Raw genomic sequence first — 18,009 nt, 5'->3', positions numbered from 1 at the left:
GGAGTAATCACTTTTAAGATTAATCTGGGCCAGGTGCGGTGGCTCATACCTGTAATCCCAGCACTCTGGGAGGCTGAGGCAGACGGATTGCTTGAGTCCAGGAGTTCAAGACCAGCCTGGCCAACATGGCGAAAACCCATCTCTACTAAAAATACAAAAAATTAGCAAGGCATGGTGGCACGTGCCTGTAGTCCAGCTACTCGGGGGGTGAGGTGGGAGAATCACCGGAGCCCAGGGGGTCGAGGCTGCAGTGAGTCAAGATTGCACCACTGCACTCCAACCTGGGCAACCAGAGTGAGACCCTGTCTCAAAACAAAACAAAACAAAACAAAAAAACAAAAAAAAAACAAAAAAAGAAAGATTAATCTGGCATTCATATATAAAATGGATTATAGTGGGCTTAGAAGTATGCAGCCACCGAAAAGAAGCAAGAGACCTGGATTCTACATCTGGCCTGCCATTAATTCAATGGGGCAAGTCATACTCAGCTCTGAGGCTCCTTAGCTGCAAACAATGAAGAGTCTTTGAATCAGTCTGAGTCAAGAGTGAAAAAAATTGAAGTAGGGGAAATGGCAGTAGAAAGAACCACACTAGGGAATCAGTGTGGAGTAGAACTGCTAGATCTTAGAGATGACGGGAGGATAGAAGGAGAGAGAGGAAATTTGTTTAAAGTAACACTTTGAAATTTCTAGAGCAGATGGCAGGGAGGGAGTGATGCCATTGACACATCAAGAAAAAGATGTTGAATTTGGTGTGCTGATGGAATGTAGGTAGAGAGTTTGTATCTTAAGTTTGAAGTTTATGAGGGAAGTCGGAGCAAAGGACACATAATTGGGTCAGCCACACAGGTGGGTGATGGTGGAAGCCATGCCATAGGTGTGATCATTGAGTCACAAGGGAGGGAAGACAACCTGGGATGTTGAAGGGACCCTGAGGAAGGCTCACCATTGGTGCTTGAGTGGGAAAAGAGTCATTTGAAGAAGTCAGAGGATGACTCATGTTGAATTTTTATGGAAGGGACAAGTTAGTTCAGGACCAAGAAAAGGCCATAGGCTTTAGGGATTAGAAGGTCAGTGGTGCTTCAGAGAAAACCATTGCAATAGAATGGTGGGCATGAGGTCAAAGTGATGTTAAAGTGAAGAGAATGTACCTAGGCTACTTTCTTGAAAAGTTTCAGGGTGTTGAGAAAGAGAAATGGAACAATGGTTTGCAATAGCAAAGCAAAGGGAAGCTTTTGTGTTTGGTTAGGTTTTTATTATAGGACAGACAGGTGGACTCACTATGAAATAAGCTTCAGGGCCCCTCGCACTTACACAGCCCCCTTCTAAGTAAGTATTAACTTTTCCCCCTTAATTTGATATTTGTAATTTTGTATTTTTTTGAAGAAGAAGAAGAAGACTCCCAAGATTAAATAAGCTTTAGGCCCTGAAAACCCTGGATCTGCCTCTAAGGAGAGAACCATTAACAGGCAATGAAGACTGGATACGAGAGAGGAGAAAAAGCATGCTACTGGGTCCTGGAAGAGAAGAGAAAACATGGGATAAAAAGTTACTCATAGAAAGGAATGCCCCCTCCATAGAGGATAGGGTTTGGGGAGAGAATTGGGGAAGACACAAAGAAATGTTGAGTTAGACTAGAGAGTTGTTGAGAGACCTCATACTGAATAGATAACATGAATTTCAGCGAAACAAGATTGGGGATTAGTACGATAGATAAAAACAGAAGCCAGAGGACAAAGAAGTACTAAAAAAAAAAATCTGCTTGAAAACTCTGATCTTGGAGTCTCATCTAGAAGTGCATAAAGGACCGTGAGACTAGGATGGGTTGGGAGGCTGGAAGTCTCCAGGAAGACAGAGCAGGTTCAGTGTGAAAGGAAAAATGAGAGCTGCCACAGCCTGCGCAGTGGAATAATTTCAGACTTCAAGAACTTGAATGCATGCAGCCATAAACAAAGAACGAGATCATGTCTTTTGCAGGAACATGGATGGAGCTGGAGGCCATTATCCTTAGCAAACTAATGCAGGAACAGAAAACCAAATACTGCATGTTCACACTTATAAGTGGGAGCTAAATGATAAGAACACATGGACACAAAGAAGGGAACAAAAGACACTGGGGTCTACTTGAGAGTGAAGGGTGGGAGGAGAAAGAGGAGCAAAAAAGATAACTATTAGGTACTGGGTTTAATACCTGGGTGATGAAATAATCTGTACAATAAACCCTATGACATGAGTTTACCTATGTAACACACCTTCACATGTACTCCTGAACCTTAAATAAAAGATTTTTTTAAAAAAAGAACATGAATGTGGAAGAATGCCCAATTATATGTTCCATGCTGTTCTGGTCTAACATATTCTTTAAGGCCGTGTTCAAATGCCATCTCCTTCAGTGAGCCTTCCCTAGTCCCCTATATTGAATTTTAATCCCTCCTTTTCCTGAATTTCCCAGTACCTTGTCTATTACAGCACTTATTTAACTCTGCCTTTGTTATGACTAGCTGGTTTCTCATTTGTCTCCTCTGTGAGATTATGAACAACTTGTCCTAATCCTCTTCATGTCTGTAGCACATAGCCTGGTTCCTGGGACATAGAAAGCACCCACTAAATGATCGTTACGTGAATATAGCCTACTGAAGGTGAAACCCATGTAACATCCTTACTTAGAAGGACTGCAAGTAAATTGTGAGAGAAGTGATCTAGTTTCACTAAAATGTCAGGGAAGTGGTGAGGACCTCTCCCTGTCTAAAGTGAGCACACATCAGCATGTGGCCACTAGGCCCAGACAACCACAGCACTACCCAGGAGGCACAGGAAACTGAGCCCATCCCTGTTGAAATGAACAAGTGACTCATTATTCAACTGCAGCCAACTCAGCCAGAAAGTTTTTCTAAGCTACAATTTTCACAAGTTTGGACTCTGGCTTATAACAAAACTCCTATCTTTGATTTTAATTTTAGTTAGCAACACTCATCATTTCTCTCTTGCCTGTATTATAAAGGGCTTTCAGACCAAGATGTAAACACCTTGAAGTGGTATGAATTTGGGATATATGCATATGAATGTTATTCTGGGGAGAAGATCTAAAGCACCACTGTCCAACAGAACTTTCTGCAATGATGAAAAAGTTCTATGCCTGCCACAATATGGTAGCCACTAGCCTCAGGTGGTTACTGAGCACTTGAAAAGTGGTTAGTGTGACTAAGGAACTGAACTTTGTATATGTGCTGCCTAAGCAAGCACTGAGGAACTGAATTTTGATTTTATTTAATTGTAATTAATTTAAATTTAAGTAGCCACGTGTGACTGCTGCCTACCATATTGGATAGCACAACACTAGATAATTCTATCATTTTATAATAATGTCACATAGAGCTTGATATAGCCATGTCCATCCTTCCTTACCCCTTGAGAGCAGTGACGAGATGTTACTAATTATATCCTCAGTGCTCAGCACATACTTGCCTGACACATACTCAGTTCATAATAAATGTTTGTTAAATGAATGAACAAAAAAAATTTCACATTTTCTCTGAACTTAGTTTTCTCATTTCCAGAATACAGAGGGTGTGTTCTGAGATTTCTTCTGGCTCAAAAAAAAAATTCTCTTTAAAAATATTTGTTTGTTCAACACATATTTGTTGAGCACCTGCTATGTCCTAAACTACTACATCTTTGTAGCAACCTAGGAAACCATCATTATGCCCCTAAATAACTGAGTTTCAGAAAAGGGAAGTAATTTGCTTTAGATTATGCAATAAATAACTGATAAAGGTGAAGTTTTAACCCAGGTCTGTCTGTTTCCACCAGTGCTGCTTCTATATAAATTATAATTTTTAATGTAAATATTATAGATAAATATAAAATAGCAAATAAATTAGCACTGAGTGGGCAGGGTGGCATAGGAACTTCACTGGATTGAAATATTTATCTTCCTCTGGGGAAGAGCCATGGTTCTACAGATAGAGTCTTGATTGTTGAGTGAGAGACATCAGCACTTTCAGGAAGATCACCTGGGCCACTGAGAAGGAAGGATGCTCCTCCAGAGTGGGAAGCCCTCCTGACTCCAGTGATGCTGATGATGGGGGCTGGGGGTATCAGCCTGGCGTCTACTGTGGTAAATTGCTAGGAACCTTTCAGAGCATTACATCCTCTCAGTCATCAGCATATGAAAGCCTCAAATGAAAGATTTTCTCCTCATCCTTCCAGTCACATTTATACAAAACATTCTTCTGGAATGTTTAAGGCTACAAACAAGTATACAAGTGTTTAAGAGGTACAAGTGAGAACATCTAAATCTTTCTAGATCTAAGTATAATATACCTTTTACCCAGTGACTTCAAATCTAAGCATGTGTCCTAGAGAACTAATTAAGCGTGCACATCAAGATTTAGTTACCAGAGTGAGGGCAACAGTAAACAGTTATGAGGCAACTGGAAAATTTGAACATTAAATGTTTAATGATAATATGGAATTGTTGTTAAATTTTTTTAGATGTGACAATAGTATGGCTATTACTTTTTTTTTTTTTTTTTTTTGGTCTCACTTTGTCACCCAGGCTGGATGCTATAGTGTGATCATGGTTCAACGTAGCCTCAACCTCCCAGGCTCAATTGATCCTCCCACCTCAGCCTCCCAAGTAGCTGGAACTATAGGCATATGTCACCATGCCCAGCTAATATTTTTTTGGCAGAGACAGGGTCTCACTATGTTGCCCAGGCTGGTCTCACACACCTGGGATCAAGCAATCTTCCTGCCTCAGCCTCCCAAAATGCTCAAGTGAGCTATCATGCCCAGGTTGTTATTACTATCATATTTTAAAAACAAGAGTCCTTATCTTTTAGAGATATTTATGGATGAAATAAAACCACAAATCTTTTCTTGAAATATTTATTTCAGCTTTTTTTTTTTTTTTTTTTTTTTTTGAGATGGGGTCTCACTCTGTTGCCAGGCTGGAGTGCAGTGGTGCAATCTCGGCTCACTGCAATCTCTGCCTCCTGCGTTCAAGCCATTCTTCTGCCTCAGCCTCTTGAGTAGTTGGGATTACAGGTGCGCACAACCACACCCAGCTAATTTTTGTATTTTTAGTAGTGACGGGGTTTCACCATGTTTGCCAGGATGGTCTTGATCTCCTGACCTTGTGATCCTTCCGCCTAGGCCTCCCAAAGTGTTGGGATTACAGGCGTGAGCCACCACGCCTGGCCCCAGCTATTTTTATCATAGTAAAAGAAAGGACCCAGAGTCTTAGAATTGGATGTACCGTACATTTTGATACAACCATACAGTGAAATATAATACAGTCATTAAATGAGGTTGTGTGTATATCTGGAAGGATACACCAAAATGTTAACAGTGGTCATTTCTTGGTAGTGACTTCTTAGGTGATCTCAATTTTCTATCTGCTTCTTTATATTTTTTGAAATATTTGTATTGGGTTATTTATGTAATTAACATAAATATATGATTTTAAATTGGTTTATAGACATTTAAGATAGAGAGAGGTAAATCAGAGAGGAATTTTGCAAAGAAATTTTAAAGGCCCAGTAAATATGTGGCTGTTGTTTTTTCTACCACAAAAAGACACCTGAAATAGATGCTGCTCAAGGTTGAATTACAAACACTTAAACTTCAGGGACCATGACAAACAGCCAATTTAACTGACACTTTTGATGTTTTATTTTCCATTAGGAGAATTCCTGCTCCCTAGACCAAGCTGAGCGAGGGCTTTGGGTTTAGGTTACAAGGTCTTACATAGGGTTTCCTCCTCTGGTTTATTTGTTGGTCTTTCATTTAGCCTGTGGTCATTCTCTGCAGAGCCACTGCAGTATTAATCAAGACCTCCTCCTGCTCATACTCCAGGGCTTCAAGGTGGTGCTATGTGCGGGAGGAATTTATGGAAATTCAGTCTTGATTTCATGTTTGGAGTTTACCGTAATCATTAATGCACTATAGAACTTTGACTAGCCAACGGGCCTAGAATCTATAGTCATCTCCCTTGTTACAGTTAGGTCTCATCTCGCAAGATATAAAAAATTAAGTGTAACAAGCCCAGTCCTTCAGACCTAATGGACCAAGGGGAAGATAACCTGGCTCACTGAAGAAGGGGTGTTTTTAACATTTACAAACATGCTTCTCCTGCTAAAAACCTTGGGCTCCACTTAGTGATGATGAAAATAAAACCTGGAAAAAGACTGTTTGTGGTAGAAAATCAGAGAAGTGGTTGGGGGACTGGGGGCGGATTCTGGCTCCTTTGGTCACTCCCCATATGACAGGTGTCCAGTAACATACTCTAACGGAGCCTTGGTTTCTTTGTGTGTCAAGAGGTGTGTTGGATAGACAGGGTTCACATTTGTATCATTCAAACACTTGCTTAGTTTCAACAATGTGAAAGGCGGTTGCACATAGCTCTAGAGACAATAAAGATCAGGAAGCTTATAGGCCTAAGGGCAGAACAAACATGAACACCAAAAAGATCAATGTGAGAACTGGAGGATAAGTAATACGTTTTTTTCTGCCGCCCCCCCCCCCTTTTTTTTTTTTTTTTTTTTTGAGATGGAGTCTCGCTTTGTCATCCAGGCTTGAGTGGCACAATCTGGGCTCACTACAACCTCCGCCTCCCAGGTTCAAGCGATTCTCCTGCCTCAGCCTCCTGAGTAGCTGGGATCACAGGCGCCTGCCATCACGCCTGGCTAATTTTTGTATTTTTAGTAGAGACGAGGTTTCACCATGTTGGCCAGGCTGGTCTCAAACTCCTGACCTCAGGTGATCTGCCCACCTCAGCCTCCCAAAGTGCTGGGATTACAGGTGTGAGCCACACTGCGGGCCCGTCCAGTTTTGGAATGGAGAGTGGAAGGGCAGGGGAGGCAGAAATACTTTGCCTCAATTGAAGAACTGATTTATTTTCTACTTTCTAAATATAACAGTTATGTTATTTAGTTTCCCTCTAGATTTCCAGGAAGCCCAGAGCTAGCCTTAGTTTGGGTTCTCCTAAAAGTAAATGCTGAGATACACATTCTAGTGCAAATAATTTATTTTGGAGGGAACCCCAGGAAACACTCATAGAGGATTGGGAATATGAGATAGGGAAGCCAAACAGTTTACCATGTAGGCCACTGTAGCTCAGTCCCTCCAGGGACCTCTGGGGCTGTTATAGATTGTCAGTTATCCCAGTCTTGGAGGAGAAAGCTGATGTGTTTATTCCCCAACTCCCCATTCGTTATCGGTGATGGGCTGCTTCCAGGGGCATTCACCCTTTGGCATTTCCAGTTTGCATTGTGTGTGTCCAAACACACCCCCATGATAGAAGGCTGCACATATTGGCAGTCATCTCTTTGACTCTTAGTTTTGGATATTCATGGTCTCTCAGTTATTCTCCCCAACCCCAACCATTGTACCCTTCCATAGTAAGAGTTTTCAGTGGACATGGAGCTACCTAACCAGAAACTACCTTTTCTAACTTCCCTAGCCCATAAGTATGACCAAGTAGCTAAGATACGGACAATAAGGTGTGCCTGGAAAGGATGCACACCACTTCCAAGTCTTCTCTTTAAAAGGCTGGGACATGCACTCTCCTACGCCCCCGACCACTTCCTGCTTCCTTCTGGTGACTAGCTGAGACCAGAGAGCCATCCTGGACTCAGTGATGGAAATCACATGTTGGTGAAGCAGTCACCTTTCCAGGTCTTGAATGTATTTCCTGACTGTTATGTAAGAGAAAAATTAACTCCTTTCTAGTTTAAACACTACATTTTGCTGTCTCTTTGTTATATCACCTTAGCTTGTACCCTAACCAACACACTCCCTTTCTCTCAGGACTATTTTTCCTTTTTAGCCTTACTTTATTACTCTTATTGGATTATGTCTTTTAGCAGGACTCCTTGTGCCCTTCCTGGAAAGAGATAAGCAAGTTAAAAAAAAAAAAAAAAAGCCTAAAGAACAGTTAAACCCCTGTTATTGATATTTGCCATATTCGTGGCTGTCAATCAGGCTTTAAATCATCTCTTTATTTTGGGGAATGTTCTGACAAAGATAAACAAAGCCACTCATTAAAGTGGTAAAAACAGGTTTTACTCAGTAACTATTGACAGAAGGGGAAAGAGTGGAGCTCCATTCCAATTTGTGCAGAGGTGCATGGGTACTTTAAAGAAAGAATGAGGCCGTGTGAGGGGGCTGTGAACAGGGACTAAAGTGAGAAATGACAAAGGGTTGGTCAGTGTGAGTGAGATTAGGCCAGCTGTGCCTGCTAGCTGCCAATTATCAGAGTTACGAATCTAGCCTCCCACAGTGACAGGAAGACAGAGGTCCAGTCCCTCTTGCTTATTACATTTCAAAGGAATGGCTTTTGGGTCCTTGAGAGAAACACTCCCAAGTTGTAGGAGATATAATACATCTATACCTCAAAGAGAAAGAGAAAGCATTCACAATTGTAGGCCATTTTTAGTAAATGCTCTACTAAGAAAGGTAGGGGCCTATCTCAGGTGTTGGCTAAAACAAATAGTAAAATTTTTTGACAGCTCTGAGCTTTTCCAGACAAAAACACAAAAAGGGGCTAGATTGTCCCAGGGACACTGACTTAGGCTGCCAGAAGCCATGTTAAAGTTTGGTCAAGTCCCGTAGTGCAGGGGTTTGAATGGAGTGTTTGTGCCAAGAGTTTTTTGCAGTCCTCAGTTCCCAAATGAGGAATCCCACCTCCTCAATGCAGAAGTCAGAACTCACATCTCCATACTCCCTTGTAGGTAGGATGCAGGCATTTGCCCAGGTTTTCTCTATATTCCTGGAAAAGGATACCAGGCTCAGGGAAAATGATCTTTAGGAAGGCCTGGTGGTGAAGATATAGGTATGTGGGGGCAGCAAGGCTGTTTCTCCCGAGGAGGCATATAACATTTGTGCAAATACTGCAAAGGGAGTTGCTCGAGCTCCTGGAATCGACTGCCACCAACAAAATGAAGGCTCGCTGCTAGGGTGATGCTGATGGGAACAGGGGCAAAAACGGTAAAAGAATAAATCCTTCTCCTTTCTCCAGCCTTTCAGCCTCCTTCAAGCACCCCTTACTTCCCTGTAAGCAAAGAAGAAATGCCAACCCAAGCCAAGAATAGAAGGGTGGGTTAAAAACTGAGAAGCAATAGCATAGTAACCAACACAGATCTGAAAAGTAGAGACGTCTTATGCTTTTAGGTGTACATTATTTTGCTCACTGAAATAAATATGCTTATTTTCTTGATTTATCTCCTTTCTTGTGGGCCTAGCCTCTCTCCCTAAATGGATTCCTCCATTCCCATGGCTTTGGTCACCATCTCGGTGACCTGACCCCTAAATTTTTTTTTTGTTTTTTTTTGAGATGGAGTTTCACTCTTTCACCCAGGCTGCACTGAAGTGGCACAATCTTGGCTCACTGCAACCTCCACCTCCCCAGTTCAAGCAATTATCCTGCCTCAGCCCCCCGAGTAGCTGGGACTACAGGCACCCACCAACACACCTGGCTAATTTTTGTATTTTTAGTAGAGACGGGGTTTTGCCATGTTGGCCAGTCTGGTCTCAAACTCCTGACCTCAGGTGATCCACCCACCTTGGCCTCCCAAAGTGCTGGGATTACAGGCGTGAGCCACCACGCCTGGCCAATCTGACTCCTACATTTCTATTTCTAAAGCAGATCTCTTTTCTGCACTGTAAGTCCTACACATCCAACTGCCTTCTCTGATCTTCTCCTCTTTGTCTCCCAGGTCCCTCAATCTTAACATGTCCAATCTTGGTCTCTTTTTGAGGCTTTGACTCCTGCAGTATTCCCTAGCTCCAGGAATGCACCCCCATTTCCCCCGTCTTGTGCCAACACTGACGGTTACTCTTGGTCCCTCCTCTCTTGCTCATTTCTCACATTCACTGAGTACCAAGTTCCTTCTAAATGCTTGTGGATGTCTTCATTTCTCCCCATCTCCGCTAGCCCTTCTCTGGTCCAAGCCACCATCCTGTCTTACCTGAGATGTTGGAGGAGCCCCCTAAGTCACTGCCTGCATTCACTTTTGCTCCCACTAGTGAAATCTTCTCAGTGATCTTTTAAAAATCTGGTCAGCCAGGTGCGGTGGCTCATGCCTGTAATCCTAGTGCTATGGGAGGCCGAGGCAGGTGGATCACCTGAGGTCAGGAGTTCAAGACCAGCCTGGTCAACATGGCGAAACCCCATCCCTACTAAAAATATGAAATTAGCCGGGTGTGGTGCCACACACATGTAATCCCAGCTACTTGGGAGGCTGAGGCAGGAGAATTGCTTGCACCTGGAAGGAGGAGTTTGCAGTAAGCTGAAATCGCGCCATTGCACTGCAGCCTGGGCAACAAGAGCAAAACTCAATCTCAAAAAAAAAAGAAAAAGAAAAATCTGGTCATAACACTTCCATATTTAAAAACCCTCCAGTGGTTTCCCTCCCCTCTCAGGATAAAGTCCAGAATCCTGACCACAGCTTGCCAGGCTCTGAATGGTCTGACTCTGCTTCCCAACCCATCGTATCCCCCTAGACCATTTATACACTAGGCCACAGGTTTATTTTCAGTTATTTGAAAGCTTTATCTCTTTCCTGCATTTGTATTAGGCTGGTGCAAAAGTAATGACAGTTTTTGCCATAATACCTCTCCTTCCCTCTACCTCAATTTCACTTCCCATCTCCTAGACCCTTCACCTCACTATCTTCTACTCATCCTTCAAGTCTCAGCTTAAATGTCGTTTCCTCAGAGAAGCCTTCCCGGATCTCACCACCATCATTGCCACTTGGGCTAGGTAAGGCATGTTTTTATAAGCTCTAATAGTGCCCTCTAATTCTTCTTGGCATTCATCACATTTGTAATTGTTTATTTGCATAATTTGTTTAATGTGTCTTCTCATTACATTTAAGCCCCGTGAGGACAATGTTGGTCTTGTTCACTTCTACTATCTAGCTAGCATACCTCACAGTGCCAGGCACGTAACAGTGCCCAACAAATATTTGGTGAATGAACGAATGAGTGAGAAAAGATAATTACTTTGAGAGGCAGCATAGCATGGTAGAAGTCACATTGGAGTAGCAGCCACAGACCTGGGTTCTAACCCTGGTTTCATTTCCTGGGTAATCTTCAGCCGTAATACATTTCATTACGCTTCAGGGTCCTAGTCTTTAAAACAAAGGAATAATGGTCTCTGAGATTTCTTCAGTTTCCAAAATGCAATGAGTGTTACTTTTAGTGATGACCCAGTGACCACATGAAAAGGTGTTTGTATGTTGACTCCAGTTCTGGAAGGGAGAGCAATACCTTTCCCCAGGCTCTCTGATTCGCCTTTCCCACATCCTCCCCATCTCACCACTTTTGGTTTGATTACGAAGTAGATATCCCTGTCATTACTATCAAACCTACAGTTGACCGATGTGTTTGGGAGATTAAGAAATGAAAGAAGTTGGCCAGGCGCGGTGGCTCGCGCCTATAATCCCAGCACTTTGGGAGGCTGAGGTAGGTGGATCACTTGAGGTCAGGAGTTTAAGACCAGCCTGACCAACATGGTGAAACCCCATCTCTACTAAAAATACAAAATTAGCTGGGCATGGTGGCGTATGCCTGTAATCCCAGTTACTTGGGAGGCTGAAGCAGGGGAATTGCTTGAACCAGGGAGACGGAGGTTGCAGTGAGCCAAGATTGCACCATTGCACACCAGCCTGTGACAAGAGTGAAACTCCGTCTAAAATATAAATAAACAAATAAATAAAAACAAGAAATGAGAGAAGTTAAGGTGTGTCAAGCTTCCAGAAAAGACAGATAGCTTCCCCTCTCAGGCTTGAGAATTATAGGGTCAATTTAATGCAAGTCTCTGGAATGTTTCCCATCCTCATAAGCTCTTGTGATGCTTCTATTGGGGAAAAGCCTGTTCAGATGGGAGCAGGGAATGGTGCTGAGGGCAGAAGCTGTCATGAATCCTCAGTTCACTCACTCACCATGGGCCCTGGGATGGGTTGGGGCTCGCTTGCATGTGGGTGTGTCAGGCATTCCGGGAATCCATGTCAAACAAAATCACTTCTCTACAACAGGAAGGTCTGAATCACAAGGCACTGACAAGTCGTTTAGTTTCCTCACCCTGCTCCCTTGAACTCTCCCATCCCCACTCCCCAACTCACCCCAGGGATCAGTGTACCCCCTGTGCAAGTGGTGCCAGCTCCAGCCAGAAAGAGCTAGGTCCTAATACCTGCCACCCCCAGCACGCTCCCCTGGGCTACTCTTAGTCACAGACCATGCAGTTCGGGGTCTTAAAGGTCTTCTTCAAGACAGCACAATTATATTTAGAAGAACTGCAAAAAGCATTTGCCCCCAGAAATCCTGTGGCCCCATTGGATAACAATACTACCTATTCGAATGATGCCAGCAAGGACTCTCTTCTCACATTCAGGAAGGTAAGGAGGAAAAGTGTCAAAAAGATCACCCTGCAGACAAAAATATCACATTCCCACAAAATCTGAGCTGTAATGAGCTTCTTCAGAGAATTATACTTAATTGGTCACTTTTCTAAGGGGGAATGACTTGCCAGTTTGCTCAGCCTAGGGCAGACTAGCTGCGTAAGATTGTGTGCATTATTCAAGCAGAGAGTACCTGGTTTGGGGAGCTGAGAGCCAGCCCACACTGTATTTTTTTCAAGCCATGTGTTTTGGGGACTGTGTCCTTCCACAGCCCAGGCCTTTTTCTAATTTGCACAAAGGTGTTATGTGAGCTATTGGTTGCTCTGGCCTAGGACTCCAAATCTGGAGGGGATAATGACCATGTAAGGAAGAAGCACGGGTTCATATCATGCCTTGGGTCCTCTCCTTATTTTCACCTCCTGAAAAATGTTATCTTATTTCTCCAAAATAATGTCAGGTCATTTATTCAGTAAACACGGATTGTTCGTCTTGTCTGTGCCGGACAGGGTACTATGTTAGGAGGCTATATCAGAAAACATTTCCCAAGAGAAATTCAGAAGGCAGATTAGGATAATTCAAGGAGGAGATTTATGAACAAAATAACAATTTATAAAGGCGAAGCTGTTGGGGGAATAGTGTAGTGAGAGCTGGTAGCAACCAAGCTCTTATCATCCCTAGGCTTGAAGACTCGAGGGGAGGGAGTGATTACTGAAATCAGTTGGAATAAGAGAATGAGGGAGAGCAATGTTACTCAGACTGCAATTTGCACACGTGTGCAGGTCTTGCAGGTCTCTGCACACTGTTGACAGTCTATGATAAGATATGTACGGCAATTGAAAGGAGATGTTTAGAAATTTTCATAACAATTCAACATTGCCGTAACATCAAAGTGTGTGATTAGCGTCAGAAAATGTAGTTTGGAGTTTAGGCTTTGTGTAGGAATGTGTCCAGGTAAAGCAGCTTAAATGACAGGGAAACATTCTGGGATACTTACTCAGATTGAGAAGCTTGCACCAGGGCTGGGTGCAGTGGCTCATGCCTGTAATCCCAACACTTTGGAGGCTGGGAGGCTGAGGCGGGCAAATCGCTTGAGCCCAGGAGTTTGAAGACCAGCCTGGGCAACATGGCAAGACCCTGTTGCTACAAAATACAAAAATGAGCCAGGCATGGTGGCGCGTACCTGTGGTCCCAGCTACTAGGGAGGCTGAGGTGAGAGGACCACCTGAGCCCAGGAGGTCGAGGCTGCAGTGGACGACACAGTGAGACCCTGTCTCACAAAAAAAGAAAAAAAAAAAAAAAGCTTGCACCAGAATGCAAGTAAATACACTGCTTTCCTTCTTGAGAAGCCAGGTTCCCTGTCCCACCTCCCATAACAACAAATGAATGAATGAATGAAGGTCAGCTAAACTTTCAGTGTGCTAGGTGACATAGTAAAAAGTGTTAATTCTATAAAGGCTTGCTAATGTGTTCGGTTTGAGATTGTTTCCTTTACTCTGTAATAATATGGAATGCTGATCATAAACAATTGTAATTATATGCTGACATATGATGGTTACTTAAGGGAAAAGTTCTGTCAAGAAGATTTGAAGGATAGAGTGAATCTGTGCTTCCGCAAGACAGAAGACCAGTGTAGCCCCAACTTTTTCAGGCTGTAAATTAGACAGCCAGATCTGCTTTCTTGTTTGACATCTTGAGTATTTTAATGATGTTAATACTTTCATGCAAGGAAGAAATACAAACTTAGAAGAACAGAATTTTTACAAATTGGGATAGTGCATTTCATTTCTTAACAGTTAGCGAAGTTGGTGGTAATTCTGATATTGCACATATGTTAAAAGTTAACACCAAACATCTTACAAATCTGATAGAACATTTTCAATTTATTTTTCATCAAAAGGAGATTCACACATAGGAAATGAATGGATCCAGAAGTATCACTTGATAGAATAAGTTAATCATGCTGGCTTCTAATAAAGGATTGGAGATAAATTTTGAAAACATAGCATTACTTGCCTAATTTTTTTTTTTTTAAATGGAGTCTTGCTCTGTTACCCAGGCTGGAGTGCAATGGTGCAATCTTGGCTCACTGCAACCTCCACCTCCCGGGTTCAAGTGATTCTCCTGCCTCAGCCTCCCGAGTAGCTGGGATTACAGGCGCCCACCATCATGCCCAGATATTTTGTATTTTTTAGTAGAGACGGGGTTTCACCATGTTGGTCAGGCTGGTCTCGAACTCCTGACCTCAGGTGATCCACCCGCCTCGGCCTCCCAAAGGGCAGGGATTACAGGCGTGAGCCATTGCACCTGGCCCACCTCATTTTTATAGAGATAAAAAATGAATAGCCTGAGCCTGCTGAAATTGCTTCAAATCTCTTCTATGCCAGTTTTAAAAACATACTTTTTAAAACTGATTTTTCTGCTATAAGTGTAATTTTTTTCAATGTTGAAATCATTTGTATATACTTCTTACTATGTGGGTATCAATGTTGTCAATCCAACCTAGATCAGATAAATTAAAAAGCAATTTCTTTGTCACATCGAAAACTTAATGTATTGATATATGTATTGTTCTTTGAGAGTATTGTAGGCATTTAATGTGGGCAATTACTATATTGTCATCATTTTTTATTTAGATATGATTACTAACCTATAAGAACTTAGCCATGTAGCAGCAATTCTCTATGTTAATCACCTATATGCAGACTTTCAATGAGCAACATACGTAGTTTTTTGTAATTCTTTTTTCCCCTATGTTAGATTTTTCCTGATTATCTATTTTTTAATACAACTTTATGACTTTAAATGTAGGAATAGAAATCTAGTTTTATATCTTGCAAGTTATTGCTTTTTAATTTTTCTAATAATATTTTAATAATTCATGTTTCACTGCATTTCGTAAAAGCACTATGGTGCACTTCATTGTAAGTAATATAAAACAAACCAGCTCTTCACCCCAGATAGTCTAAGGAATGCTCCTGTGAACTTCAATGAGGGATGCTGCTAGTCTACAGCCATCCCCTAGGGAGGGAGCCTCAGGAACAAATGCCCTGACTGCCCTCCCCTCCTCCAGTATCCCACTGGGGCTTTCTCCCATTGGCCCAAACCAATCAGAAGCCAGAGGGCCTAGGAACCCTATAGATGCGGTCCTTACAGGTCAACCTCCAGGACAGAGGGCAGGATGGAGGACAGGAGAAGGGATATCTGGGAGGGCATAGGGATCAAAATAAAAGCCACAGTTTGTGTCCCAAGGTGCCGGTTATTTTATAGAGTCATAGGCAGATAGACAATTAGAGGCAGTGTAATCAGTGCCAGGATAGAAGGAAAACTGGAGTGCTATGGGAATACGTATCTAACCCAGGGCACATCTAATGCAGCCTGGGTGTTCAGGGTCAGGGGTGGAAGGGGATAAAATGGCTTCCTTGGGAATGTGACGTCTGAACTGAGGAATGTGGGAAGAACAATAGGCCAGGAGACAGGCCAGTGGAGAGTGGGGGTAAAGGTGACAGCCCATGCAGGCACGGAAGCCAAATGACGTGAACACAGAATGCAAGCAGGTAAGGCAGGACAGCTGGGCTTGCTCAGATCATGAGACATCTTATCCTCAGGCCAAGAGCTTGACTTTATCCTGAAATAAATCAGGTAGAAATTTCAAGCTACCGAAGGAATGATTGAGAAGGTTTTGAGTAAAAAAGTTTTGATTCAAAAAGCCAGAGGAAAAACAGCAAGAAGCAACAAAGTTTAGATTCAGGAAGGAGCAGAGATGATTGTAGTGATAGCTAAGTCTTAGAGAGGGCTTATTCAGTGTGCTGCCATACACTGTCCTAAGCTCTTAATATGAGTTAATTCATTTAATATTTCCAGTGATGCCCCCAAATAGATACTGTTATCATTCCCACTTTACAGATGGAGAAACTGAGGCACAGAGAGGTTGGGGAATAGCCCCAGTTCACACCACCAGCAGTAAAAAGAGCCAGGATTTGAATCTAGGCAGTCCAGCTCCAGCATCTGTGCTCTTAACCCCATTCTGGGGTGGAAGAGCAAGCCAGCGTAAGGAGACTGGGCACAGGGGTGGGAGATAAAGCCTACATCTGCTTCCTCACTGTTTCCTCTATGGAGAGTCTAGTGGGCATGAAAACTATGGCAACTACCCTCTTCCAAATCAGCTATTCCTCAATGCCTTATTTGTCCTAAGACGCCCAAACCTGTCATCTGTGCTGAATGTATTTTCCTCATTTCCATTTTGCATCTTGGCTTATGCTATACTGGCAAGGACGCAAGAGGCAGGAGACCTAGACCCCAGTCCCAGCCTGACTCTCTGGCCCTGCTCAGGTCACTAACCCGATAGGACACCTGCCTGAAGCAAGCTTACTTCTCCCAGTGGCTCCCCTTTTGTCTTTTTGTACCACTTGATACAAGTTTGCTGTCTTTGCATTTTCTCTGCTTCTGGACATTTTGGCAATTGTTAACTACATTATTTCATTCTTGGTCTCTGAATCCGGGCGTTTGCTTTTCCAATTGATCCATGTTGCTTATGAAGTGCCTTGTCATCTATTAATCCAGGATAGTTACTGAGTTATTGTAGGTGGCACAGCCACCAACTTGGTGTGTGTGTGTGTGTGTGTGTCTCCTAAGGGAACAGAGCACTGCTGAGTTCAGGCTGATTATTAGCTCGTGGACTGTCAGCAAAATACATTCACAAGAAGGCTATGTGCTGATTTGTCTTTTGCAGTGACGTCATGTTGCTCATGTTTTATATTTTTCAGAGTTCATTAGTTTCTATTTGTTCTCAATTAATATCCAGCTCAATAGATTGTGTAAGTGGAATATCCCCAAATTGAAATTCACCCACTTAAAATAAAGTGAAAAACATGTCACCCATTAAACTATAGTTGAAAATATGTACCCATTAGTTCTGTGTACCAAACACTGGATAATGGGTAAGGGCACAGGATCCCAGGGCTAGACTGCCTGGGTTCAAGTTCTGACTTAGCCACTTGCTGGCTGTGAAATACTTGACAGCTTTAGGCCTCAGGTTTTTTTTGTTTTGTTTTGTTTTGTTTTGTTTTCTTTCTTTCTCTTTCTTTCTTTCTTTTTCTTTTTCTTTCTTTCTTTTTTCCTTCCTTCCTTCCCTTTTTTTTTCTTAATCCCAAAGGTGATAGTAAGCCTCAGTTTCTTGATCTGAAAAATAGAAATTATTCAATGAGAGTCTATGTGAAAACTTTAAAGCACACTGCCTGGCTCAGGAAAGTCCTCAGCTTTAGCCATTATTAGCTATGATTACTATTGTGCTGGCTACATGTGCATTAATGAGGCAGGAAAATGCTCAAGGATAACAACCAAGTATCCAAATTATCTCATCAGACCAACAGAGATGCATGTGTGTGCATGCTCATGTTTCAGCTCAGAGCCCTTTGTCTAGAAGGCTCTTGAACTCAGAGGCCCAGGCAGTATCAACTTTACTTTGCAGTGGAGTCATCACTTTTGTTGATCAATTAAATTGACATACTGCTTTTTTTTTTTTTTTTCACCAACCATGTGCCTAGAGCTATCTGTGTCAAGAAGAGCATGCTTCAGTTGGCTGGAGTGAGCAATTCAACTTGTGGAGG

This window comes from Gorilla gorilla, chromosome 16 (assembly GCF_029281585.2).
Source record: "Gorilla gorilla gorilla isolate KB3781 chromosome 16, NHGRI_mGorGor1-v2.1_pri, whole genome shotgun sequence".
Taxonomy (NCBI): Eukaryota; Metazoa; Chordata; class Mammalia; order Primates; family Hominidae; genus Gorilla; species Gorilla gorilla.
Note: the sequence above shows the minus strand (reverse complement) of the source record.